Raw genomic sequence first — 26,554 nt, 5'->3', positions numbered from 1 at the left:
ATAGTCCAACAGGTTTATTTGGAAGTACAACTTGGTGATGTGTGGTTTTTAAACTTTGCCTACCCCAGTCCAACACCAGTTCTTCAACATCAGAATCCTGACAGACAGCCCCACTGAAACTGAAGTGCCTGTCAGATACCTTACTGAGCCACAGGGGTGTGGGGGAGGGGTATGTGATTTCACACAAAGTGTTGAGCTGAACTCGACTTTTTAACTGCCGTTGCTATGGAAATAATATTGAGAGACAGCCTCCATTCAAAACCACAAAGGTATAAGAATGGGAGTGGCACATCGGACAGGCGGGGGGTTACCTGATGTTGCCTGGAGGTGTTTTGCATGTACACTATCAAGGTACCTGCCATGTCTCATCAATAAAGACTCAAAGAAGACCTCTCAGAGTTCTGTACCTAGTTATTCCTATCCAGCAGGGTTCAGGAATATGAGCACACAGCAGTCTTCACAGTGGAGGATATGAAGAACATGCCAGTAATTGATAAAGAGACAAAGGAAGGTGAGGAGCAAGAAACAACCATCATCACGAAAGCGTTAGAACTGGGCAAGCTAATGGAGTTAAAGGTGGACACGTCTCCTTGCTCAGATGAAATACATCCCAGGGTGCTACCAGAGATAGCAGGAGAAATAGCAAATATACTTGGAGTCAGAGAATCCTATAGCAGAGGCTGGCCCTTTGGCCCAAACTGGCCTATGCCCGCCAAAATGCCCATCACGTGAACCACATTTTCCTGCACTTGGCCCATCTGCTTCTGACCCTTTGCTATCCATGCATTTGTCCAAATATTTTTTACATGTTATTAATGTACCCACCTCAACCACTTCCACTGGCAGCTCAGTCCATATACATACCACCCTCTGTGTAAAACAGTTGCCCTTCAGGTTCCCTTTCATTCTTTCTCCTATAACCTTAAACTGATGCCCTCCAGTCCTTGATTCACTGGGCAAAAGACTGAGTGCATTCACCTTACCCATGCCTCTCATTGTCTTATAGACTTCGAGAAAAGATTCCCCCCCTGTTTCCTCTGCTCTAACCAAAAAAAAATCCTTGCTTGTCCAACCTCTTCCTATAACTCAGACCCCTGAGCCCTGGCAAAAATCCTTGTAAATTTCTTCTGCACTTTTTCCCGTTTAATAACTGGAACCTACATTAAATTCATCACATTTCCACTATTTCCCAAAGGCGCTGGAACCGACGTGACAACGCCAATGAATTACAAGCCATGATCGATAATTAACTCCTTTACAACAATCCCGTTTTCATGGTTTGTTCCATGGTGCAGGCATCCTTGTCTCTTTCTGGTTGCTTGGTTAATTAAAACCTTGTCCTCATACAAAACAAATCTGTAGCTTAATTGTTCCTGGAAAATGTGCCATGTTTTCAGACTTTTAAAAACAAACGAAATCTCTCTCCACAGTCACCACACTGACATGGACTTGGCTGTGTCTCAGTAATGTTTCCAGTCACAGTGATATTTGAAATATTCACCCACGGACAGAATACACACCTTTCCTTCAACATGAAAAGGCCAATGATATTCAGATCGGCACGGATCAAGTAACCATCAAAACTGAACATGAAGTTCAATTTGAATTTCTCATCCGCAAATCCGCCATTTCAGTACCGTACAGAGAAAACAAGATCTTTATAAGACAATGATAGTATTAAATTGTAGTTTCCTTGTTGCCCCAAAGCTTTAAATCTCAGTCTCACAATTTCTCTCTCGTTAACTGAAGACCAGACCAATCTCCTCACTCCTTTCCTCCACACCCAGTTCTCACACTCTCTCTCCTCTCCTTGAATTCAGCTCCCTAGCTCCTGCCTGCAGGCTAAGAACAAAAAAAAGGGGGTGGCACGATGGCACTGCTGCCCCACAACACTAGGGTCCCAGGTTCGATTCCAGCCTTGGGTGACTGTCTGTGTGGAGTTTGCACGTTCTCCCCGTGTCTGCGTGGGTTTCCTCCGGGTGCTGCGGTTTCCTCCCACAATCCAAAGATGCTCAAGTCAGGTGAATCGGCCATGGGAAATGGGTCTGGGTGGGTTACTCTTCAGTGTGGACTGGTTGGGCCGAAGGGCCTGTTGCCACACTGTAGGAAATCTAATCTAATCAAGTCTATTACTCTGAATCAGAGCCTCCTGGGTGTTGGTGAATCCTCCTCCCACCTCCCAGGGTTTCCTTCCTGGTCAGACCCAAACTGATTTTTTTTTCCCAATCTGGAATCTCTTATTTATTTTCCCCACACCGACCCTCTGATAAGAACCATCCTGCACACACTGGCCAAATCATATCTGGTTGAACTAAAATGAACCAAATTAGAACTTTAATTGCAGGCCCATCCTTGATCCTCTCCATAACATTACTGAATCTTCACACGAGTTCAGATAACTTTCTGCAAAATGCTCCCCCCACTGATACGCCGACCACTTGTCACGATACCAGGGCTGGGACCATTCCCCTGGGTCCTGTTCCCAGAGGAGGAAAGGAGTGAGCTGCCAAATGACAGATTAATCCCACACACACACAGCCTCCCTGGCACTGTCCCATACTGCACATACGCCAACAATTGGCCAGCACTGCGCCCGTGCACTGGTTGCCCCTCCTACAGAGCATGCTCCAGATCACATAGGACCCTGGGTGATTGACAGCAGTTGCTGCCCAATAGGGTGGAGGGGGCGGGGCTGGAGGACTGGAGTACTGGGACAATAGGATGGTAAACAATGAATGAATGTGGAGGACACTGGGGGGATGGACAGCTCAGTGAGGGACAGGAGCAGTGCAGCAGCAGGAGGGGATCCTGGACAAACTGAGCAATGGGAGAGTCTGACAGGAGAGAAACTACAGGAAGGTTGTATTTGGAGGCTCAGGCAGGGACAGCTGGAAGCTTGGGCATGTTTTCCAAACAGCCTCTTCAAAGATGCTGTTACTCAACTTTGAACCCAAACCTCGTGGTTCAGAGGTAAGGACACTACCACTATTTCCTGGTGGGCTAATGGAATGAAGGGAAGATTTTCTCAATTTCACTCACATGGAAACTCCATGAGCTCCTCCCACTTACTGTCTACGGTGGGGATGGAGGAGACAAGCAGAACGGAAGGGACTGCCTTTCAAAAGGAACTAACCGGCATTGGTGTTATTAACAAGACTCAACACACAGTCACTAACACAAAGCTGGTGTACGTGAACTTTATCCAGAATATTAACACCTATAATTGTGTGACGCAGACCCCAATGTACAGTTAAGTCGTGGATATTAATAACTGCTTTGTGTGTGAGAAATCACCTCTCATGAACATGAGTCAATTTTTTAGAAGAAGTAACAAAGAGGATTGATGAGGGCAAAGCGGTGTAAACGATCTACATGGATTTCAGTAAGGTGTTCAACAAGGTTCCCCATGGAAGACTGGTTAGCAAGGTTAGATCTCAAGGAAGATAGAGAGAACTAGCCATTTGGATACAAAACTGGCTCAAAGGTAGAAGACAGAGGGTGGTGGTGGAAGGTTGCTTTTCAGATTGGAGACCTGTGACCAGTGGGGTGTCACAAAGTATTGGTGCTGGATCCACTAATTTTCATCATTTATATAAATGATTTGGATGTGAATATAGGAAGCATTGTTAGTAAGATGACACCAAAATTGCAGGTGTAGTGGACAGTGAAGAGGATTACCTCAGATTACAACAGGATCTTGATCAGAGGGTCGAATGTGCTGAGGACTGGCAGAAAGAGTTTAATTTAGATAAATGTGAGGTGCTGCATATTGGAAAAGCAAATATTAGCAGGGTGTATACACTTAATGGTAAGGTCCTCGGGAGTGCTCCTGAACAAAGAGACCTTGGAATGCAGGTTCATAGCTCCTTGAAAGCAGAATCGCAGGTAGATAGGATAGTGAAATAGGTGTTTAGTATGCTTTCATTTATCGGTCAGAGCACTGAGTATAGGAGTTGGGAGGTCATATTGCGGCTCTACAGGACATTGGTTAGGTCAATCTTGGAATATTGCATGCAATTCTGGTCTCCTTCCTATCAAAACAATATTGTGAAACGTGAAAGGGGTCAGAAAAGAATTACAAGCATGTTGCCAGGGTTGGAGGATTTGAGCTACAGGGAGAGGCTGAATACACTGTTTTCCCTGGAGCATTAGATGCTGATGGGTGACCTTATAGAGGTTTATAAAATCAGGAGGGGCATGGATAGAGTAAATACACAAGGTCTTTTCCCTGTGGTGGGGAGGAGGCACGAGGGGTGTGGGCGACCGAGGCGGGGGGAGAAACCGAGAGGCGAGAGAGACAGTTATTTTATAGATCTGCAACACAACCTTGCTCCTGTTTTTTCCCTGTCCCCTTCAATCTCTCTGAAGGGCTCAGAACAAGTGCACAGTCCCTGGAAAATGGAGCCTCAGGGTGGTCAAGTGCTGAAGGTTGCATTTGGGACACTGACCTTTATTGGTCTGTGCACTTACCAATAAAGGGACCTGGGTTCAATTCCACTGTTTGGATTCATGTCTGTGGCCACAGACACGCCTGTCTACTGGGTCCCCTGTCACTACAGCTCTGCCATTCTCCCTCCTCCTGTTCTGTGAAGTGGAGCAGTGTCATGAACCTGGCTGTTGCTGATTTCCCCTGAGAGGCCACCCCACCTGTTGCCCCCTTTATAGAATTCCAAGTGGTGCATAGTATCTGTATGAGAAGGGAATAACCGCTGGGGAGTCCTGCATTTCCTTCCTGAGCCTTTTACTTGATCTGATGGTCACACATTCCCTTTCTGCCTGTGTAACTCTCACCTGCAGTGTGACTAACTCATTAACCATTCTGTCCATAAAAATCTCAGCATTGCTCCACAGCGAGTCCATTCTCAGTTCCAGGTCTGAAAAACAGTTTCTCAGTAGCGACAGGTGGGCACACTGCCTGCACACATAGCCGTAAGGGACACTGGAAGCATCCCTTATGTCCCACATTGTGCAAGAGGAGCACACCACGGGTCTGAGGGCTCTTGTAACAACATCTCACTACATTCATCTAGTTACTCCCATTAAGAGAATTTAAATGAGTGAGCAACCTTCCTTCACTTCAAACATGCCCATTATAATAAAACAAATCTTTAGTTCAGCTGATATGTTGTACTTTTATAAACTTAAATACTCCGCAGGTATCACTGACAAATTGGCTATTCCCATTGGGACTGTAAATTTCTGAATAGTCTGAAGTAAAACGGAGTTTCAGCTTCACCTTCTCCCTGTCTCACCTCACTCTGTTTACATCCAACTCCAAAACACTCTCATTGATCCAAGTAGCCCTCACAGTGCAGCCCTGTCATTTTCATTGTCTGCTCACACCTACACTGCCCTCAGCCTCCTGTACTGTTCCAATGCATCTCAATGGGAGCTCAGGACCAGCATCTCATCTTTCAATTCATCCCTTTGTAACCCCAGAGTCAAAATGGACTTCAGCAGTTTACGAATGAACAGACAGTTGTCAGAATCTGGAACTTTCCACCTGAAATGGTGCTGGAATTTGAGTCCACAAGGAATTTCAATGTGAAATTTGCAGGGAATTGGAAGTAAGGAGTTTACAGGTTAACATCATAAAGTGGATGATTGAGACTAAATCTGACAGTTCCTGCAAAGAGACGAGGTGTAATATGGATAAATCTGTGCTCTCTCTCAGGCCAATACCTCCTTCCACAGCTACAGGGCCAAGAATTGAACACACACCCAAAGGGTGATCCAACCATGGACCTGAACATCGTTCTGCTTTTGGCTTGACAAAAATATTGAAGATATTTTCCCACAGACAGAACAGATAAACCTTTCTCCTTTCACAGTTAAATGTCAATGATATTCAGATCGTGATGACTCTGTGGACTGTAGAAACTTGCTTTTGAGATCACAGTCTCAATTATTCTCAACTAATATCCTATAAAATAAATTCACAAAACAAAGCTCATAGTCAGTGCAAGATGAATAGTGAAGGCAAACACTTCTTTTGGTAGGTGTTGGATGCTCCTCTTCAAATCGCACCGCCCCCACCCAGGAAGAGGACACGTGCATGCTCCTTGCTGTACCTTGGCCCCAGATAAAGATGGCAGCCATAACCCAGCACCTCTCACTGCCTGAGGCCCAAGCCATCTTCCACTTTGCTGCAAACCAGGGACCAGGAGTTTCTAATTCAGATTAACGACCTGCACAGAGTGTCACTCAACCCTCCCAGTCTCCACTGATACATTTCATCCGGTTTCTGCTGCCACTCTCTCCTTTCCCGTTTCCTCCTCCTGCACACACAAAGGGTCATCATGGGTCCAGTGACCCTTCCTCAGAACCGATGGCAACTGGGAAAATTAGAATCCCCACAGGAAACAGGCCCTTCGGCCCAACAATTCTACACCCACCCAGACCCATTCCCATTCCGTTTACTCACCATTTCCCCGGACTAATGCACATCCCTGAACACTACGGGAAATTTAGCTGGGCCAATTCTCCTAATCTGCACATTTTTGGACTACAGGAGATAAGGGTTAAAGAGTAAATAATAGGTGGGGACAGAGCCCAAAGAGAGACTGGAACATTTGGAAAGACAAAAGAGTGGATAACAATCCGGCTGGAAGGGCGGAAAGCTGTTAATGGAGTAGACAGGAACCTGGTAGCATCTCAGTAGCGGTGGTGGAAAAGACGGCTGATGATCTATGTTCTGATGCAAAAAAAACCCGGAGCATCCAGTTGCCCCCCACTTTAACACACAAGGCTGTTCCCAGGCCAACATCTCTGTCTCATGCTTACTGCAGTGTTCCAGTGAAGCTTGATGCAAGCTGGCAGAACACTTCAGAACATACCAAATGGCCTCCGATTTCAAGGACTGCAATTTCCCCTCCCGTGTATCTCCTCCACTTCCCACACCACTGCCCTTGGCACCCACACCTCCAACTGCAACAAGTATGGAATCCCCCTCTTCCTCACCTTCCACCCAGATACAATGCATCATCGTCTGCCATTTCCACCAACTAAAATCAGACCTCACCACCAGAGATATATTTCTCTCCCCACCCCTTTCAGCATTCCCGAGACCATTCCCTCTGTGACTTCCTCATTAGATCCATGCGACCCACCAAACTATCCTCCACTCCCAGCACCTTCACTTGCCACCTGTGCCCACACCTCCCCCCTCAACTCCATCCAAGGCACGACAGGATCCTCCCACATCCAGCAGAGATTTTCCTGCACATCCAATAACACCTCACTTTTTGTGTCCTTTGCTCTCGATGCGGTCTCCTCTACAGTGGGGAGTCAGGATGCCAACTTGTGGAACATTTCAGGGAACATGCACCAACCAACCCCACCGCCCTGTGGCCAAACACTTCAGCTGCCCCCCTCTGCCGCCACGCTGCCAAGGACATGCAATTCCTGGGTGTCATCCACCTCCAGATCCGAGCCACCCGACCCCTGGAGGAAGAACACCTCATCTTCCACCTTGGGACCTTTCAACCACACGGCATCAAGGTTTCCTCATCTCCTCTCCCCCACCTCATCACAGATTCAACCCTCCAACTCGGCACTGGCCTGTTGAACTGTCCCACCTGTCCATCATCCTTCCCAATTATCCATTCCACCCTCTCACCACTATCCCATCTACTGGATTAGTGGTGCTGGAAGAGCTTAGCAGTTCAGGCAGCATCCAAGGAGCTTTGAAATCGACGTTTCGGGCAAAAGACCTTCATCAGGATGCTGCCTGAACTGCTGTGGTCTTCCAGCACCACTAATCCAGAATCTGGTTTCCAGCGTCTGCAGTCATTGTTTTTACTACCCCATCTACATCTACCTAGCCTGTTCCTAGCTCCCTTCCCCCCAACCCCACACACCCCTCCCTATTTATCTCTCAGCCAGCTTCCCCCACTCCCACATTTCTGATGAAGTGCTTATATGCCCAATATGTCGATTATCCTGCTCTTTGGATGCTGCCTGAATTGCTGTGCTTTTCCAGCGCCACACTTTAAAGCAAGCTGGAAGAACAACACCTCATCTCCCACTCGGGGACCCTGCAATCCCATGGCTTCAACATCGAATTCAATAATTTTAGGTCCTGAACTCTCCCACGTTCTAGTTTCTTTGCCCCCTACCTCAAATACCAGGCCTTGTTATTACATAGCCTGCTATTACACACTACCTATGGATAACCACTAACAGTCCCCATAAACAGGTATTTACTCTCCCCCAGCCAGGTTGATATCCACTCCTTTGTCCAACTGCTCCTCTCTCTCTGTCTCTCTCTCTTTCGACTCTATCCACACCTATCATTTACTCCTTAACCCCTACCTTCTGCATATAAACCAATAGTATTTTTCTCAGTAATATCAGTACCTGAGGAAGCGTCACCGGATCCAAAATGAGAACTGATTTCTCTTCACAGATGCTGTCAGATCTGCGGAGCTTTTCCAGTACTTTGAGGTTGTTGTGTGTGATTTACAGCATCCGCAGTTCTTTTGGTTTTAATTTACCCCGAGTATTTTTTTCAGGTCTAGCAGACTGAAACAGTGTTTATCAACCCTCCCAGTCCACACTAACTCCATCTCTCTCCCAGTCCCTTCACACTCACTGAGACCCCTCCCACTCACAGTGACACTGCGCTTGCAAAGCTCATGGTCAGGTGTTGGCCCGCTGGACCCACCCCTCATTCACTCCCTTTGGCTGGAGGATCACGCCAACTGTCCTACTGGTCTGAAGCTGTGTCAATCAGCCAGGCTCCATTGTGACATAAGTGGTGGGATCCTCCCAGATGCATCAGAGGCTGAGGGATGACCTCAAAGGTTTATTAAATCATGAGGGGCATGGGTAGTATAAATAGACAAGGCATCTTCCCTGGGGTGGAGGAGTCCAGAGCGAGAGGGCATAGGTTTAAGATGAGAAGGGAAAGACTTAAAATGGATCTGAGGGGCAATTTCTTTCACAGTGGAGTTGGTGCGTGGATGGAATCTTCTCTCGGGAAGTGGAGGAGGTTGGTACAATTATACCATTTGGCATCTGGATGGGTATATGAACAGTAAGGGAGTAGAGGGATATGTGCCAAGTGTTGGCAAATGGGACTAGATTAGGTTGGGATATCTGGTCTGCATAGACCAGTTTAACCAAATAGTGTGTTTTCATGCTGTACATGTCTATGGCTCTGCCCTGTGATGAGCTTCGTCATTCAGTGAATGAGACAGTGTCTCAGAGCACAGGGGCTGGGGGCTATTCAGCCTAATGGGGCTGTACACTCTCCGTCTGGAGATGGTGCCAGTCAGTCCCAACTCACCTTCCATTTGGACATAGCCCTCCAAATCCTTCCTTTAAAAAGGAAAATTGCAAATTTGTTTTGACAATAACTACTGAATCTGCATCCAGCTGTCAATCAAACTGTTCCAGACGCTCAGAACCTACTGAGTAAAATAATCTTCACGTTTTTACCCTGCATTATTTGCCACTTACCGAAAGTAGTTCATAAAAATTGTGACAATGTTAATAATTTCTCATGCTGTCTCTCTGTAAATTAAATTTCCTGGAAACAATACTGCTCCTCGTTGAAATCACTGCTTAACCTTCTCAGCTCCAAGGAGAATTTTCTGACCTTCTGCTAACTCTCCATAAAAGAGAAACCGATCTTAATTTTAATTTATTAGTGTCATAGAAATGTACAGCACAGAAACAGACCCCTTGGTCCAACTTGTCCATGCCCACCAGATATCCTAAATTAATCTCATCCCATTTGCCAGGACTTGGCTCATATCCTTCTCAAACTTGCCTGATCACATATCCAATCAGATGCCTTTTAAATGTTGCAATTGTACCAGCCTCCACACTTTCTCTGGCAGCTCATTCCATATACATACCATGTTCAGCTTGAAAACATTGCCCCTCACATCCCTTTTAAATCTTTTCCCTCACACCTTAAGCCTGTGCTCTCTCGTTTTGGACACACCTAACGTGGGAAAAAGACCCTGGCTGTTCACCCTCACCATGTCCCTCACGAGTGTATCAACCACTGAGGTCACCTCTCAGCATGCGATGCCCCAGGGAAAACAGCCCCAGCCAATTCAGCCTCTCCCTATATCTCAAACTCTCAACCCTGGCAACATCTTTGTGCATCTTTTCTGAATCCTTTCACGTTTCACAACATCATTCCTATAGCGGGGAGACCAGGAGTGAAAGCAGAATTCGAGAAGTAGCTGAATCAATGCCCTGTACAGCTCCAAAATAATGTCGCAACTCCTATACTCAATACAAAACATCTTCTTCACTAGCCTACCTAAGATTCCACTTTCAAGGAAGTGTGAACCTGCATTCCAAGGTCTCTTTGTTCAGCAACACTCCCCAGGACCTCCTCATTAAGTGTACAAGCCCTGCTCTGATTTGCTTTTCCAAAATGCAGAACCTCATTTATCTAAATTAAACCCATCTGCCCCTCCTTAGCCCATTTAATTGAAGTTCCATTGTACTGAGGTAACCTTCTTCACTGTCCATTACACCTCCAATTTTGGTGTCTAGTGTAAACCTACTAACCATACCTCATATATTCACATAGAAATCATTGCTATAAATGACAAAAAGCAGTGGACCCAGCACCCATCCTGACAGCATATTTCTCACACAGTTGTTGGGTTGGGTAAGTTGTTGGCATGGACGGTACGGACTGAAGGGTCTGTTTCCATGTTATACATCTCCGTACCTTCTAGACAATTCTGTTTCTAAATATCTAGTCCTCCCTGTATTCTACAGTCTCAAACTTGTTAACCGGTCTGTTATGTAGAACCTTGTGTCTTCCTGGAGTCCAAGTTAGTGACTTCCATATACAAAGCCATGCTGCCTCTCCCTCATCACTTCTTGCCTTTCCAATTACATGTAAATCATGTCCCTGAGAATCACATCCAACAACTTCTCTGCCACTGATTTCAGGCTCACGGGTCTATTGTTCCCTGGCCTTTCCATCCCACCTTTCTCAAATAATTGCGCCCATCTTCCAGGACCTCACCTGTGACTATCAATGACACAAATATCTCAGCGTGGGGTCCAGCAAACACTTCCTTAGATTCCCACAAAGTTCTGGGTTACACCTGAGCAGGTCCCAGGGATTATTTCACCTTGCTACCGTTTAAGACATCCAGTACCACCTCCTCTGGAATAGGACACTTATCACGTTATCACTATTAATTTCTCCAAACACTCTAGCTGCCACATCCACTTTCAGTAAAAGAATCTCATACAGAATCTCTCTCACCTCCTGCAGTTCCACAGACAGCCTTGATGATTTTTGCGGGTACCTATTCTCTGCCTGGTTACTCGTTTGTCCTTAGTGTATTTGTACAATCACTTTGGATTCTCCTTAAACCTATTTCCTAATGCTATCTCATGTCCCCTTTTTTGCCCTCGTGGTTTACCTCGAGTATACTCCTACTGCCCCTATACTCCTCTAGGGATTCACACAAACTCAGCTGTCTGTACCTGCCATATCCCTCCTTCATTTTCTTGACCAGGCCCACAATTTCTCTCGACAGGCAGCATTCTCTACACCTATCAGCCTTGGCCTTAACAGGAACATACTGTCTATGTACTCGCATTGTCGCAGGCCTATGGAGGCAATGGCAGATGAGGACAGAGAAGCAATCATTCCCAGTAAAGAGGTAATGTTGGGAAAGATAACAGCCTAAAGGTAGATGGGTCTCCTGGCCCATCTACCTTTAGGCTGTGGGCGGCACGGTGGCACAGTGGTTAGCACTGTTGCCTCACAGCGCCAGAGACCCGGGTTCAATTCCCGCCTCAGGCAACTGACTGTGTGGAGTTTGCACGTTCTCCCCGTGTCTGCGTGGGTTTCCTCCGGGTGCTCCGGTTTCCTCCCACAATCCAACAAATGTTCAGGTTAGGCAAATTGGCCATGCTAAATTGCCCGTAGTGTTAGATGAAGGGGTAAATATAGGGGAATGGGTCTGGGTGGGTTACGCTTCAGCGGGTCGGTGTGGACTTGTTGGGCCGAAGGGCCTGTTTCCACACTGTAAGTAATCTAATCTAAAAAGAATGCACCCCAGGGAAAAAGGAGATGGCGGGGATGGTGGGGAAATAGCAAATACAACTCGTAATAATCCACTAAAATTTGTTGGATTCTGGGATGGTTTTGACAGAATGGAAGCTGCAAATGTGGTGCCACTATTTTTCAAAAAGGACCCGTTAGCTTAACTTCTGTAGTGGAGAAAATGCTTGAATCTCTCAAAGAAGTAGTGGTGAGATATCTGGGTAGAAATTGTCTCATTGAGCAGACACAGCATGGATTCATGGAAGGTAGGTCATGTATAACGCATTTACTGGAATTATTTGAAGATACGACGAGCACGTTGGACATGGGGTACTCGGTGGATGTGGTGTATCTGGATTTCTAGAAGGTACTCGACAAGTTGCCACACAAAGGCTGCTGGATAAGGAAAAGATGCACGGCATTGTGAGTATTGTATTATCATTGATACAGGATCGGCTAACCAACAAAAAAATAAAGAACGGGGATAAATGGGTGTTTGGATTACTTTTGGCACTACAACGGTTTATAATTTACACAAATGTTTTGGAGTTGAGGACCAAGTGTACGGTGTCAGAGTTCACATTTGATACAAAGATGAGGTAGAGCAATGTCTGTAGAGACCACTGTCAGTCTGCACAGGGATACAGATAGGTTAAGTGAGTGGGTAAGGATCTGGTGGATGGAGGACAATGTTGGGAAATGTGAGGTTATCCATTTTAGTTGGACTAACAGCAAACTGATGACGAACTGGTGAAAACTTGCAGCAGGCTGCTGTACAGAGGGAGCTGGGTGTCCTTGTGCATGAATCACAGGAAGCTGGTTTGCAGGTGCAGCAGGTAATTAAGGCAGTGAACGGAATATTGTCCTTCATTGCTAGAGGGATGGTTATGCTGCAGCTGTACAGGGTGCTGGGAAGGCCACACCTGGAGTACTGTGTACAGGTTTGGTCCCCTTACCTTAGCAAAGATGTACTGGCACAGGAGGTTCACTAGCTTGAGTTGGGAATTGAGTGGGTTGGCGTATGTGGAGAGATTGAGAAAACTGGTTCTGTAGTCATTGTAATTTAGAAGAATGGGAGGTTGGAGAGGAAAAAATAAAACTTTGAAGGAAGTAGATAAGACAGAAGCAGGGAGGTTATTTCCACTGGAGGCGGGTCAAACTAGAGCATAACCTCAAAATAAGTAAAGCAGATTTAGGACTGAGTTCAGGCGGAGCTTCTTCAGGTAAAGGGTTGTGAATCTGTGGAATTCCCTGCTGAGTGCAGCATTTGACGTTATCAACTTGAACGCCTTGAAGGCAAAATGTAGATTTGTGAACAGGAAAAGAATTAAGGGTTATGGTGAGAGAGCAGGAATGTGGAGCTGAGGCCATGAAAAGATCAGCCCTGATCTTGTGGATGGCAGAGCAGGCTTGAGGGGCCAGATGGCTTACTCCTGCTCTTATTCCTTATGTTCTTATGTTCCCACTTTCCAGCCGTCCCTTTCCCTGGGAATAACCTCCCGCAAATAAATTTTGAAAGTGCTTGCCTTGTGCTGTCAAAATTACCCTTTGTCTAATTTAGAACCTTAACTTTTAGATCTGGTCTATTATTTTCTGGAACTATTTTAAAACTAGTAGAATTATCAGAGAATCCCGACAGTGTGGAATAAGACCATTCATCTCATCACATCGACACTGACCCTCAGAGCTGCCTAACCTCCCCCTGCAACGTTGCATTTCCCAGGGCCATCCTGCACATCCCTGACCACTATGGGCAATTCAGCCTGCATAATCCACCCAACATGAACATCTTTGAACACTGTGGGCAATTCAGCCTGGACAATCCACCCAACCTGCACATCCCTAAACACTGTGGACAATTCAGCCAGGATAATCCACCCAACCTACACATCCCTAAACACTGTGGGCAATTCAGCCAGGATAATCCACCCAACCTACACATCCATGAACACTGTGGCAATTCAGCCAGGATAATCGAACTTACCCAGCATATCTTTGCACTGTGGGAGGAAACCAGAGCACCCAGATGAAACCCACGCAGACAACCCCAATAAGGAGATCATCCCTTCCTTATTTCCCAGTTCCACCCAAATAACTTCACTGGACGTACTCCCAGGAATGTCCTCCCTAAGCACAATCTTAATGCTGTCCCTAATCAAAAATGCCACTCCCCCTCCTCTTGTCCTCTTTTCTATTCTTCCTATACCATCTATACCCGGAAACATTAAGCTGCCAGTCCTTTCTATAATACGCATGATATCCCAGTGTCATGTTCAAAACCATACCCTGAGCTCATTTGCCTTCCCTGTCAGGCCTCTTGCATTGAAATAAATGCAGTGTAACTGCTAAATCCCACCTTGTTCTGTGTCTTGCCCTTGCCTGCAATGACTATTTGCCTTCTGAACTGTACCAGCCTCAGAGATATCTCTTTTCTCACTAGCTATTTGCGATCACACCTACTCCTCACTGATTTACTGCCTCCCGAGTAGCATTAACAAATCTCCCTGCCTCGATATTAGACACCTTCCAAATTAGGTACAATCCATCCTTCTTACGCAGGTCAATTCTACCCCAGAGTTGATCACAATGATCCAAAAATGTGAATCCTTTTCCCCTGCACCAGCTCCTTAGCCACTCATCCAGCACCTCCTCCTTCTCTGTAATATGGACTTTTTTTTCAAGATATCACCATTTATTTCCCCAATATCTATATCTCACATGCACTTCTCCACAGTAAACACTGATACAAAATACTTGTTTCCCTCTCTCACCCATCGCCTGCAGCTCCACACAATGGCTACCTTGCTGATCTTTGAGGGTCTCTATTTTCTCCCTAGTTAGCCTTTTGTTCTTCATATATTTATAAAAGCCTTTTGGATTATCCTTAACCCTATTTTCCAAAGCTATCTCACGTCCCCTTTTTGCCTCCTGATTTCCCTCTTAATTATACTCCTACTGCCTTTATAATCAAAGGATTTTTGGATTGGAATAAATACAAAATATTACATCTTGATAAAACAAACAAAGGCAGGACTTACACTCATTACAAGTAAGGCGTTGAGTAGTGATATGGAACAAAGAGACCGAGGGCTTCACGTGTTTGAAGTTCGTGTTACATGTAGACAGGGTGGTTAAGAAAGTGTTCAAGCACACTTACCTTCATTTTTCACACCTTTGAGTATAGGAATTGGGACGTTATGTTGAGGTTGTTCAGGATGTTGGCGAGGCCTCTTCTGGATTTCTAAACCCAGCTCTGGTTGTGCTGTTATAGGAAGGATATCATTAAATCAGAGCAGGTTCAGAAGAGATTTACTGGAATATTAATGGGAATGGAGGGATTGTGTTATCAGGAAAGGGTGGGACTTTTTTCACTGGAGTTTAGGAGACTGAGGGGTGACCTTATTAAAAGGTTTATGCAATCGTGAAGAGTGTAGATAAAGGTGAATGGCTGGGAGAGAGGGGAGTTCAAAATTCGGGTGCATTCATTTTGAGAAGAGATGAGAAAGATTAGAGAAAAGACATTAGGGATTTTTTTAAAAAATTACACGTGTGGAATGAACTTCCAGAGGAAGTGGTAGTTGTGAATACAATTACGATATTTAAAAGACATTCAGATAAGTACGCAAATAGGAAATATTTGGATGGATGTGGACTAAACGGAGGCAGGTACAATTAGTTTAGTTTGGAATTATGGTCGGCATGGACTGGTTGGACCACAGGGCCTGTTTCCTTGCTGTATAACATTAGGACTCTCATTATCACTGTCTCCAAATTCCTCCATCCTCACAACTCTCCCGATCACTGTCACCTCATCCAGCTTCACAACTCTTCCTTATTCATATGATTCCTCTCCAGCCACAAAACGCTCCCTATCTCTAATCTCCTCCAGTTTCTCAAATCTCTGCTACATGTGCCTTTCTTTCATTCCAGCCTTAAGGATACCCTCGTTCACTCCGATTGGTTGGAAGATAAACTGGTACTGCCTCGTGTTCCAGTCCCACCCTCTGCCTCCTGTTGGCCTGCGCTGACATCAATCACCTGAGGCCCATTGTGAGGTGAGTGGTGGTATCCTCCCTCTCTGCCCTCGGATGAGCTTCATCATTCACAGTGAATGGGGCAGTATCACAGAGCTTGGGGCTGGGGGCTATTCAGCCCATTGGGGCTATACTCTCTCCCTCTGGAGATGCTGCAAATCTGTCCCAACTCCCCTCCCATTTGCCCTTAGCCCCCCAAACCTTTGCTTAAAAAGTAAAATTCCAAATCTATTTATGAATAACTGCTGAATCTGTGTCCAGCTGCCATTCAGACTGTTCCAGATGCTCAGAATTTACTGAATAAAATAATGTTCACATATTCACCCTGCATTAGTTTACAATTACTTGAAAATAGTTACTAAAATTATGACGTTGTTAACAATTCCTCTCTCTCTCTGCAAATTAAATACATTGGAAACAAATCTGCATCTGGTCGAAATCATTGCTTAACATTCTCAGCTCCAAGGATAATTATCTGTGCTTCTGCTAGCTCTCCACAAAAGAGGAACACATCTTATTTTCATTTATTAGTGTCAGATGTACAGCACAGAAACAGACCTTTGGTCCAATTGGTCCATGCCAACTAGGAATCCTAAACTAATGGAGTCCCGTTTGCCAGCTATTGGTCCGTATCATTCGAAACCCTTCCTATTCATGTACCCAATCGGATGCCTTTTAAATGTTGTAATTCTATCAGCCTCCACTACTTCATCTGGCAGCTCATTCCACACATACATCACGCTCAGCTTGAACACGTGGCCCCTTAGATTCCTTTTAAATTTTTGCCCTCTCAACTTAAGCCCGTGTGCTCTTGTTTGGACCCATCTAACCTGGGGGGAAAAGACTCCGGTTGTTCACCATATCCATGCCCCTCGTGATTTTATAAATCTCCGTAAAATCACCTCTCGGTCTTTGACTCTCCAGGGAAATTAACCCCACCCTATTCAGCCTCTCCCTTTAGCTCAAATCCTCCAACCCTGGCAAAATTGTTGTAAATCTTGTCTGAACTCTTTCAAGATTCACAACACCCTTCCCAAAACAGGGAATTTTGAACTTAAAACAGAATTCCTGAATGGCTTAATCAATGTCCTGTCCAGCCACAATATAACGCCCCAGCTTCTGTATTCAATGCATTGACCAAAAAAAATTAAGTGTACCAAACGCAACCTTCACTCGCCTCCCTACCTGCAACACCACTTTCAAGGAACAATGAACCTGCACACCATGGTTTCTTTGTTCAGCAACACTCCCCAGGATTTTACCATTAAGTGCATACGTCCAGCCCTGATTTGCCTTTCCAAAATACAACAGCTCATACTTATCTAAATTGAACTCCATCTGCCATTCCTTGCTCCAATGGCCCATCTGATCAAGATCCTGTTGTATTCTGAACTAACCTTCTTCACTGTCCACTACACCTCCAATTTTGGTGTCTTCTGTAAACCTACTGACCATACCTCATATTCACATCCAAGTCATTTATTTAAGGACCCCATATCCATTCCTGCAGCACACAGCTGCTCACAGGCCTCCAGTCCACAAATCAACCCTCCGCCGCCTACCTTCAAGCCAGTTTTGTATCCAAATGTCTGGTTCTACCAACATTCAATGTTATCTAACCTTGCTAACCAGTCTGCTCAGTGTCCATACAGACAACGTCCACAGTCTGCCTTTAAAAAAACTCAATCAAGTTAGAGAGAGAGAATTTCCCACACACAAAATTTCCCACGTTGACTATCACTAATCATTCCTCGTCTTTCCAAATACATGTAAATCCTATCCCTCAGAATCCCTTCCAACAACTTGCCTGCCACTGACGTCAGAGTGACTGTCCTCTTGCTCCCTGGCCTTTCCTTACTACTTTTTAAAATAATGGCACACATCTTCCAACACCTCACCTGTCATAAACGATGATATAAATATCTCAGGGAGGAGCACTGCTATCACTTTCCTAGCTTTCCACAAATTTCTGGGATACACCTTGCTACGATTTAAGACATCCAGTACCACCTCTTCTGTAATATGGACACTTTTCAAGCTATCACTATTATTTCTCCAAACTCTCTCAAACAGAATAGCATAGTATCTCTCCCACTTCCTGTTGTTCCATAGATGGCCTTCTTGATCTTTAAGGTGTCCTATTCTCTGCCTGGTTATTATTTTATCCTTAATGTATTTGAAGAATCTCTTTGGATTCTCCTTAAACTATTTCCGAGAGATATGTCATGTCCCCTTTTTGTTCTCCTGATTACCCTCGAGTATATTCAGTAAAAACGTGATCCTGTACTCTCAGTTCCTCTGCTTCTGCCATATGTGCTCCCAGGAGAAGCAATTCCACTCCAGGACATCCCAGAAAAGGTTTCCTACTTCAAGCACCACATCTCCCTTCCACGTGATCAACAATGCCCTTCAATGCATATCCTCCACTTCCTGCACCTTCGCCTTTACATCAGCCCTCCAACCACAAGAAGAATATAATCCACCGGTCCTCAGTTGCCACCCCAGTTATCACCAGATAAAGCGCCATTTCCGCTACCTACAGTCAGACCCCACCACCTCGAATATATTTCCCTCCCCAGCCCTTTCTATGTTCCGCAGAGACCATGGGAATTTTGGTGCTGATGTGCTGTCCTACGGATACCTCAGTCACTCACCCTGCCAAATGGCCTAGTGATATTTTGGCTAAACGGTTAATCCAGATACCCAGATAACGTTCTGGAGCCCTGGGTGTGAATCCTGCCATAGCAGTTGGTGGAATGTGAATTCGATAAAAATTTGGAATTAGGAATCTAAGAAAGACTATGAATCCATTGTCGATTGTTGCGAGGAAAAAAAAAATCCCATCAGATTCACTAATATCCTTCAGGGGAGGAATCTGCCATTCTTAACAGGTCTGACCTACATGTGACTCCAGACCCACAGCAATGTGGTTAACTCTTTACTGCCCTTTGGGCCCAGCCAGTGACACCCTCATCCTGTGAATGAATAAAAAAGGTCAAGTCTTGTATACAACCATACTATTCTTACCGATAAGTGATGTCTTTGTAAATTTGCTTCTCAATTCCCCGCTGACTATTGGGGAAGGGGTGAGGAGGGTTCAATAGTACAATCCCAGTAAGGAGATCATCCTTTTCTTATTTCTCAGTTCCACCTGTATAACTTGCCTCGATGTACTCCCTGGAATACCCTCTTGAAGCCCAGCTGTAATGTTATCCCTAATCAAAAATACCACTCCCCCTGCTCTGTTGCCCCCTTTCTATCTTTGCTATAGCATCTATACACTGGAACATTAAGCTGCTAGTCCTATCCACCATTAAGTCATGCCTTTGTAATTGCTATACTATCCCATTGCCATGTTCAAACCTATGCCCTGAGCTCATCTGCCTGACCTATCGGGCCTCCTGCATTGAAATAAATGCAGTGTAACTGCTCAGTCCTACCTCGTTCTCTGCCATGCCTTTGCCTGCCTTGACTGTTTGACGTCTGAATTGTACCAGCCTCAGACTTCGCTCGTCCTCTCTTTCGGTTTCCCCACATTTCTTCACTGGTCTAATGCCTCATGAATAGCACTAGCAACTCTTCCTTTCCAGTGCAGGTACAATCCATCCTTCTGATGGAGGTCAATTCTACCCCACAAGAGATTCAAATGATCCAATAATGTGAACTCTTCTATTCCTATGTCATTGATACCATTAAACAACAGCCTCTCCTCAAAATGATTATTCTCCCCTTTAAGAATATTCTGCTCCCTCTCTGAGACATCCTTATACAAAACTTACACATTCGAATAATAGACCTTACACTCATCAGGTCATCATAAAAGGATTACATGACACTTTGAAGGTTTGGGGAGACCTTTTGAGCGAATGCGATGATTCAAAGGAGAATTTTTAAGCAGCAAATGGGATTGATCTGGAACACAATACTCACACACACACAATGCAAATATCCAGATCCTGATATACTGAGTAATTCAATCAGAGTTTAGCAGAATATTTACTGAGATTACCATCTGAATGTCAACCAGTAATACCCTGTAATACAAGTTTATAAAATCTGTCACTATCAGTCCAAGTTAGAAACCCACACTATCCCCTCCTCGTGGCCCAGGATGACTGTACACATTATCCTTGAGGACAACAGCACTCAACTCAGGGGGAAATCTGTGGGTTTCTAGGAGATTCCAACTTGAGATCTCATGTGACTGAACACAGCAGTTCTTTGACACATTGGAGAAAATGATCCAAGCGTCAGTGAGATATGGGGAACAAGAATTACTTTCTTTTCTTTCATTCCGTGCTGCCGCTCTGCCTCATCAGTAAGACATGGGTGTGAAAGGCTAATGCCTAACGATGGGCAAGTTGTCTCCATCCTGGCCAATGGGTAGAAAGATCCTCTCAAATCACTCCAAAGCGTATCCCTAAAAAGATAGCAACTCTCTCTGTTTCCCACTGCCCAGTGCTCCCAGTAAATGTTTGGAAGAATGGGAAGGGGAGATATCTTCTAGAAAAGGCATAACTGTAAAGGTCTAAGAGGATTATGAAAAGAGAGAGATGCACATGAGAAGGGAGCAACAAGTTACCAGATGGGGTGTAACTTGGGAAAATGGGAAGTTGCTCATTTTGGAGGAGATAATAAAAGAACAAAGTATTATTTAAATGGTGGAAACTGTAGAAAGCTGCACCACAAAGGGACCGGGGTAATTGTACAGGAAACACAGAAAGCTACCACACAGTTACAACAGGGAAGCAGGAAGAGGAATGGAACGTTTTGTTTCAAAGGTTCTCAGTATTAGAGTTTGGAGTGTATACCTGAGAGTACCGTGTGGAAGTGCTGGTGAGACCCCCATATCTGCAGTAATGAGAGCAGTTTTGGTCCCTTTAGATCAGGAAATGTGTCACTTTATTGGAGGCATTTCAGGGAAGATTCAATGAGATGATCCCTGGTTTGGAGGGATTATCTTTTAAATAAAGACTGAAAAGGTTGGGACTCTACTCACTGGATTTTGGAGAAAGAGAGGTGATCTCATTGAGACAGATGGAATTCTTAGGGGGTTTGACAGGATAAATAAAAAGAGGATGTGTCTGAGGGTAAATACTGAGAGGGGAGTCTGAAACCAGATTCCGAGTCACGGAATCAAAGATTCTGTTTTTTATTCAGGTTTAAGGCGACACAGACGAGGGTAAGGGGTTTCAGTGGCAATGGAGCTGGGGTGAGGTGGAGAAAAGCAACGTTTAAGAGATTGGAATTCCTGGGGTTGTGATTGTGTGGATGTCTGATCAGAAGGTCATCTTGGGGTCAGATATAACAGCAATATTGTGAAAAGTGTCGTTCTGCCTCAGAGTTCTGCCTCAGAGTGGGAGGGAGGGGCTCAGCAGAAAGGTAAAGGTAAGGCAATGGGTTTAACCGTGCCAATGTGTCATTGGAGGAAATTGAATCTAATCGAGTAGTGGGAATGTGATAAGCAGTTTGATAACTGAGTAACAGTGGAGTAATGGAGAGGGATGATGGGGATGGAGAGCTGGGCATCGTCAGTGTACATGTCAAACCTAACAGTGTTTTTGGACGATATCACTTCCTGGCACTATGTACGTGAGATACAGGAGAGACCAAGGATCGATCGTTGAGGGAAACCAAATGCAAGGAATTCAGAAAGGAAAGGGAGAGTGGAGATGGAGCAGGATTTTCCAACAACGGTGAGGTCAAATATTAGTTTTTCACAGAATGGGAGAGAAGGACATAACCAGAAAAGACCAACAGAGAGAACAAGGAACAATATCTATGAATTGGCGAGGGGGATGATGAGGCAGCAGCGGAGGAAAGAGAGTTGGAAAATGAGTTTAGCGAGATTAGGGTAAAGGTGAGCTCTGATAAGGCTTGACAAGAGACTGGAGAAAGATGTAGTTTTAGGACAAAAACCAGGAACACCACGTGAGGCAGTTTGACTCAGTGGGCTCGTGGGAGGGAGAGAAGCAGCAGATCGTATTATCTCAGTCTTAGTGACAGAGAAACTCCATGTGCTCCTCACTCGTGTTGGAGGGGAGGATGGAGGAGACAGGATGATGGACAGTGTTTTACAAAGAAACAAAACCAGGGTTAGTGATATTTAAAATGAGTTAACAAACCTGATGTATTTAGCTTTTATCCAGAATATTAAAACAAACGACTGAAGTCCTGGTTCGAATCCCGTCTTGGCAGATGGTGGAATCTGAATTCAAGTAAAAAAAAGTGTTAGGAATCTCCTGATCTCCATGGAACCATTTTCAATGGTGAAAAAACATCCTGCCAACCTGACAGCGGCCCAGCCAGCTACTCACTGTATTAATCACTGCAAAGTCTCAACACAGGAATGAAACTGGATGAACCAGTTGGCAACTAACAAGGCACCAGAAATTACAACCACAGATTCAGCCCTCTCAATGGTGCAACGTCCTCCTCACTAACATATGGTTTTTGGTGCCAAAATGTGGAGAGCTGTCTCACAGACTAGTCAAGGAACAGCCTGACATACTCATACTCACGGAATCATCCCTTACAGACAATGACCAGACACTACCATCACCATCCCGAGATATCGAGAGTGTGGTGCTGGAAAAGCACAACAGGTCAGGCAGCATCCGAGGAGCAGGAGAATCGGCGTTTCGAGCCTAAGCCCTTCATCAGCCTGACCTGCTGTGCTTTTCCAGCACCAGACTCTTGACTCTGATCTCCAGCATCTGCAGTCTTCACTTTCTCCTGAAATCACTGGATATGTCCTGTCCCACCGGCAGGACAGACCAGGCAGAGGTGGTGGCACAGTGGTGTACAGACAGGGAGGATTTGCCCTGGGAGTACACAGCATTGGCTCCGGAGACCAGGAAGTCTCATGGCTCCTGCCGATTACCACGTACCGTCCTCCCTTGGCTGATGGATCAGTTCTCCTTCATGTTGAACAACATTTGGAGGAAGCACTGAGGAAGTAAAATGGTGTCAAACGTACTCAGGGTACAGGATTTCAATGTCCACAATCGAGACTAGCTCTGCAACAGAATTACTGACTGAGCTGGTCAGATCCTAAAGGAAATAGCTGCTCAACTGAGTCTGCAGCGGGTGGTGAGGGAACCAACAAGAGTGTAAAACATACTTGATCTCATTGTTAAGAATTGACCAGCGGCAGATACATCTGGCCATGACAGTATCAGTAAGAGCGACCATCACACATTCCTTTTGGAGACAAAGTCTTGCCTTAAAGTTGAGAAAAACCTCCACAGTGTTGAGTGGCACTATCACCGTTCTAAATGGGACAGACTTTGAAGAGATGTAGGATCTCAAACTGGATATCTCTGAGGCACTGTGGGACATCAACAGCAGCAGAACTGTACTCCAGCACAATCTGTAATCTCATGGGTTTGTAAATCCTGCTCTCACCCATCACAATGGACAGTAAAGGAGGGCATACCATGAGCAGCACCAGGCAGACTTAAAACTGAAGTGCCAACCTGGTGAAGCTACCAAACAGGACCATCTGCATATCAAACAGCATCAGCAGCAAGCAACAAAGCTAAGTGATCCTACATCCAATGGAACAGATCGGAACTCTGCAGTTCTGCCACACCCAGTTGTGAACAGTGATGGACAATTAAACAACTCACTGGAGGAAGCATCACAGATATCCCCACCCTTACTGATGGAGGGGCCTCACATACCCATGCACCAGATAAGGTGACAGCATTTGCAGCAATCTTCAGCCAGAAGTGCAAAGTGGGATTATCCATCTTAGCCTTTTCCATTGGTTTCTAACATCACAGATGAGAATTTTAAGCCAGTTCGATTAAGTTTGAATAACATCAAGAAATGGTTAAGTCGTGCAAAAGCTACGGGCCTTGCCAATATTCTGGAAATAATACTGATGGCTTGTGCTCCAGAACTTGCCACCCACCAAGCCAAGTACTGCTCCAGCACTGGCATCTACCGACAATGTGGAACATTGCCCAGGGATGTTCAACACAAAAGCACAGGGCAATCCAACCCAGGAAATTTACATCTATCAGTCCACACTCGATCAGCAGTAAAGTGATGGAAGATGTCATCAACAGGGCTACCAAGCAGCAGCTGCTCAGCAACAGCCAGCTGAGTGACACTCACTTTAGGCTCCACCAGGGCCACTCAGCTCCCGATTGTGTTACCGCCCTGATTCACAACCTGGCAACCAGCTGAATCCCAGAGGTGAGGTGAGTGTGATAACTCAGTCCCACTCCAAGACCACTATTTCTAGCTGATTCCATCCTTGTCTCAGCTCATATACTTTCATCCAACTTGTGTTATCTCCAGACTTCATTTTCCAAACACACTCAGGGCCAGCTTCCCACATTCAACCTCCCTGTAATCTCAAGAAAGTCTAAATCTCTGCTTGTTGATTCATCAAAAGGCTCCTAATTATAATCAACAGCATACAGCCATAGAGACGTACAGCAAGGAAACAGAGCCTTCGGTCCAACCCGTCCATGCCGACCAGACACCCCAACCCAATCTAGTCTCACCTGCCAGCACCTGGCCAATATCCCTCAATTTAGAATCCTCACACTTGATTTAATTCCTGGCTGTGATCATCCCGAGCTCCCTGCACCCCACACACTGTGAGACCTCGACAACACATTTTCTTTAAGACTCCCAACCATTTGTTAATTCATTACTTCACCTGTGTGGATGTTTCTACAGTTGCTGAAGCAGCATAGTCTGAAATTCACAGCCAAAACCTCACAGGTCTGCTTTCCACCTTTAAGACATCCCTCAAAACCTGTTTTTTGGCAATGCTTTTGGTCACCTGACCTAATATCTCCATCTCTGGTCTTATGACTAAAGTTCTCAGGAGTACTTTTGTGAAATTATAAGCATGATAATAAAAATACAAACTGTTGCTGAAATAGACATTATTTTCAAATCAACACTGTTGCTGAATGAATAATCTATAATGCCACTTACCCAACCACATTGTAGGAGCACCTTCACCACACAAACTGCAGCTGTACAAGAAAGTCAAACATCACCCTCTCCACAAGCAACAGGGTTTTGGCATTGATCACTGGTACCTGTGGAAGGAGAAACACAGTTGATGTTTCAGGGAGTGCAAAATGGATTACAGGGAATGAAAATGGTGCAGAATTTGATAGTCAGAAATGGAAGGAAAATACACTTGCTTGTTGGAAAAAAGAATTCTTGACTGTCAAAAATATTCAAGAAAAAAGTAATCTGATAATAGAGCAGTACATGGTCAGGGGCTGGGCTGCAGTGAAAAACTCATTTACAAAGGGTCTAAAAAAGTTTTAATACAGTAGTTAACAGACCAAAAATACACCTATGGTTCGAGACTGAGGAAGCTAGATATTGACAAAGTGGTGATGAGGGAGCCCAGATGTGAATCAGAGCAGTATTGGCTGCTATGATCACAAAGACTCGATACCAGAGAAAGGCTGCACATGCGCCTGGCTGCACCTTGCCCCCTACAAAGATGGCGGCTCCGCACGTGTACAGTGAATCGTTGCCCCAAATAAAGATGGCGGCGCTCACTCAGGCCTGCAGCCGCGCTGAGGCAATTCCCCATTTACTGCAAACACGGGACTGGGACGTTCAAATTTGGATTTTCCGACGTGCACAATTTGTTTGTAAAACCTCTCCGCTCGTAGCAGCACAGTTTTTCTCCGGTTTCCCTGTTTATTTCTTTCCTTACCGTATCCTTTCTCTCCATAACTTGCCGAACATTCATTACAGCGACTCTGCGCCGCACGCGAGGGTGATCACATGGTTTAGTTTAGCTCCGCCCTTCAGTCACTTTGATTGGTTAGAGGACCAACATCCCGCTTGGTCATCCAGCCTCGCCCACTGTTCTTTCATTGGTCTGGTGCTGAATCGATCACCCGGGGGTCACTTTGTTGGCTAGAGCATGCGCAGTGTGTCCTGCTTTAGCTGATATGTTGGGTAATGTGATGGGAGAGTTCACTGAGGGTAAGAATTCCCTTTGTGTGAGCTCTGCAGTAGATTTCCTTTATTCATGGAGGGAATTGCCTTCCTACTCATGACTGTATAGGTGTGATTGATGAATCAATGCCTTCTGAATCAGTACATAAACACCCCATTTTCACATCTGAGGTCTTTAGCACAATGTATCACGCTCTTCTTTGGAAACAAAAAAAAACATGAAATGGAGCCTCAAGAAATCGGAGCAGGAGTAGACAATTCATCCCTTTAGCTTGTTCCCCCATTCTATCAGATCATGGCTGGGCCAACCCAGACCTCAACATCTCTTTTATGCTTGATCCGCAAAGCCCTCAACATTTCAAAAATCTATCTGCCCTCTTTTAAAATAATTTGAGATAGAATCACAGATTCCCTACTGTGTAGAAACAGGCCCTTCAGCCCAACAAGCCAGAACAACCCTCCGAAGAGTAACCCAACCATTCCCCTCCCACATTTAACTTTCACAATTGTTTGGGCGAGAAAATTCTAG

General features: G+C 45.2%; 1 long non-coding RNA gene across 1 annotated transcript in view; it reads right to left on the bottom strand.

Moving 5' to 3' along the window:
- The window catches only part of LOC148148202 (uncharacterized), a 31,358-nt gene extending 5,541 nt beyond the window's left edge, over positions 1-25,817 (bottom strand). The window contains exons 1-4 of the long non-coding RNA XR_015759340.1: positions 25,778-25,817; positions 25,033-25,139; positions 22,197-22,279; positions 15,195-15,299 (exon numbers count right to left, since the gene is read on the bottom strand). This is a non-coding gene — a long non-coding RNA (uncharacterized LOC148148202). The remainder of the gene's footprint in view (positions 1-15,194; positions 15,300-22,196; positions 22,280-25,032; positions 25,140-25,777) is intronic.
- Positions 25,818-26,554: the final 737 nt, after the last annotated feature.

The sequence above is a fragment of the Chiloscyllium plagiosum genome, unplaced genomic scaffold (genome assembly GCF_037043375.1).
Source record: "Chiloscyllium plagiosum isolate Xiang-an unplaced genomic scaffold, Cpla_swu_hap1 HiC_scaffold_14, whole genome shotgun sequence".
Taxonomy (NCBI): domain Eukaryota; kingdom Metazoa; phylum Chordata; class Chondrichthyes; order Orectolobiformes; family Hemiscylliidae; genus Chiloscyllium; species Chiloscyllium plagiosum.
Note: the sequence above shows the minus strand (reverse complement) of the source record. Positions and strands in the feature narration are given on the sequence as shown.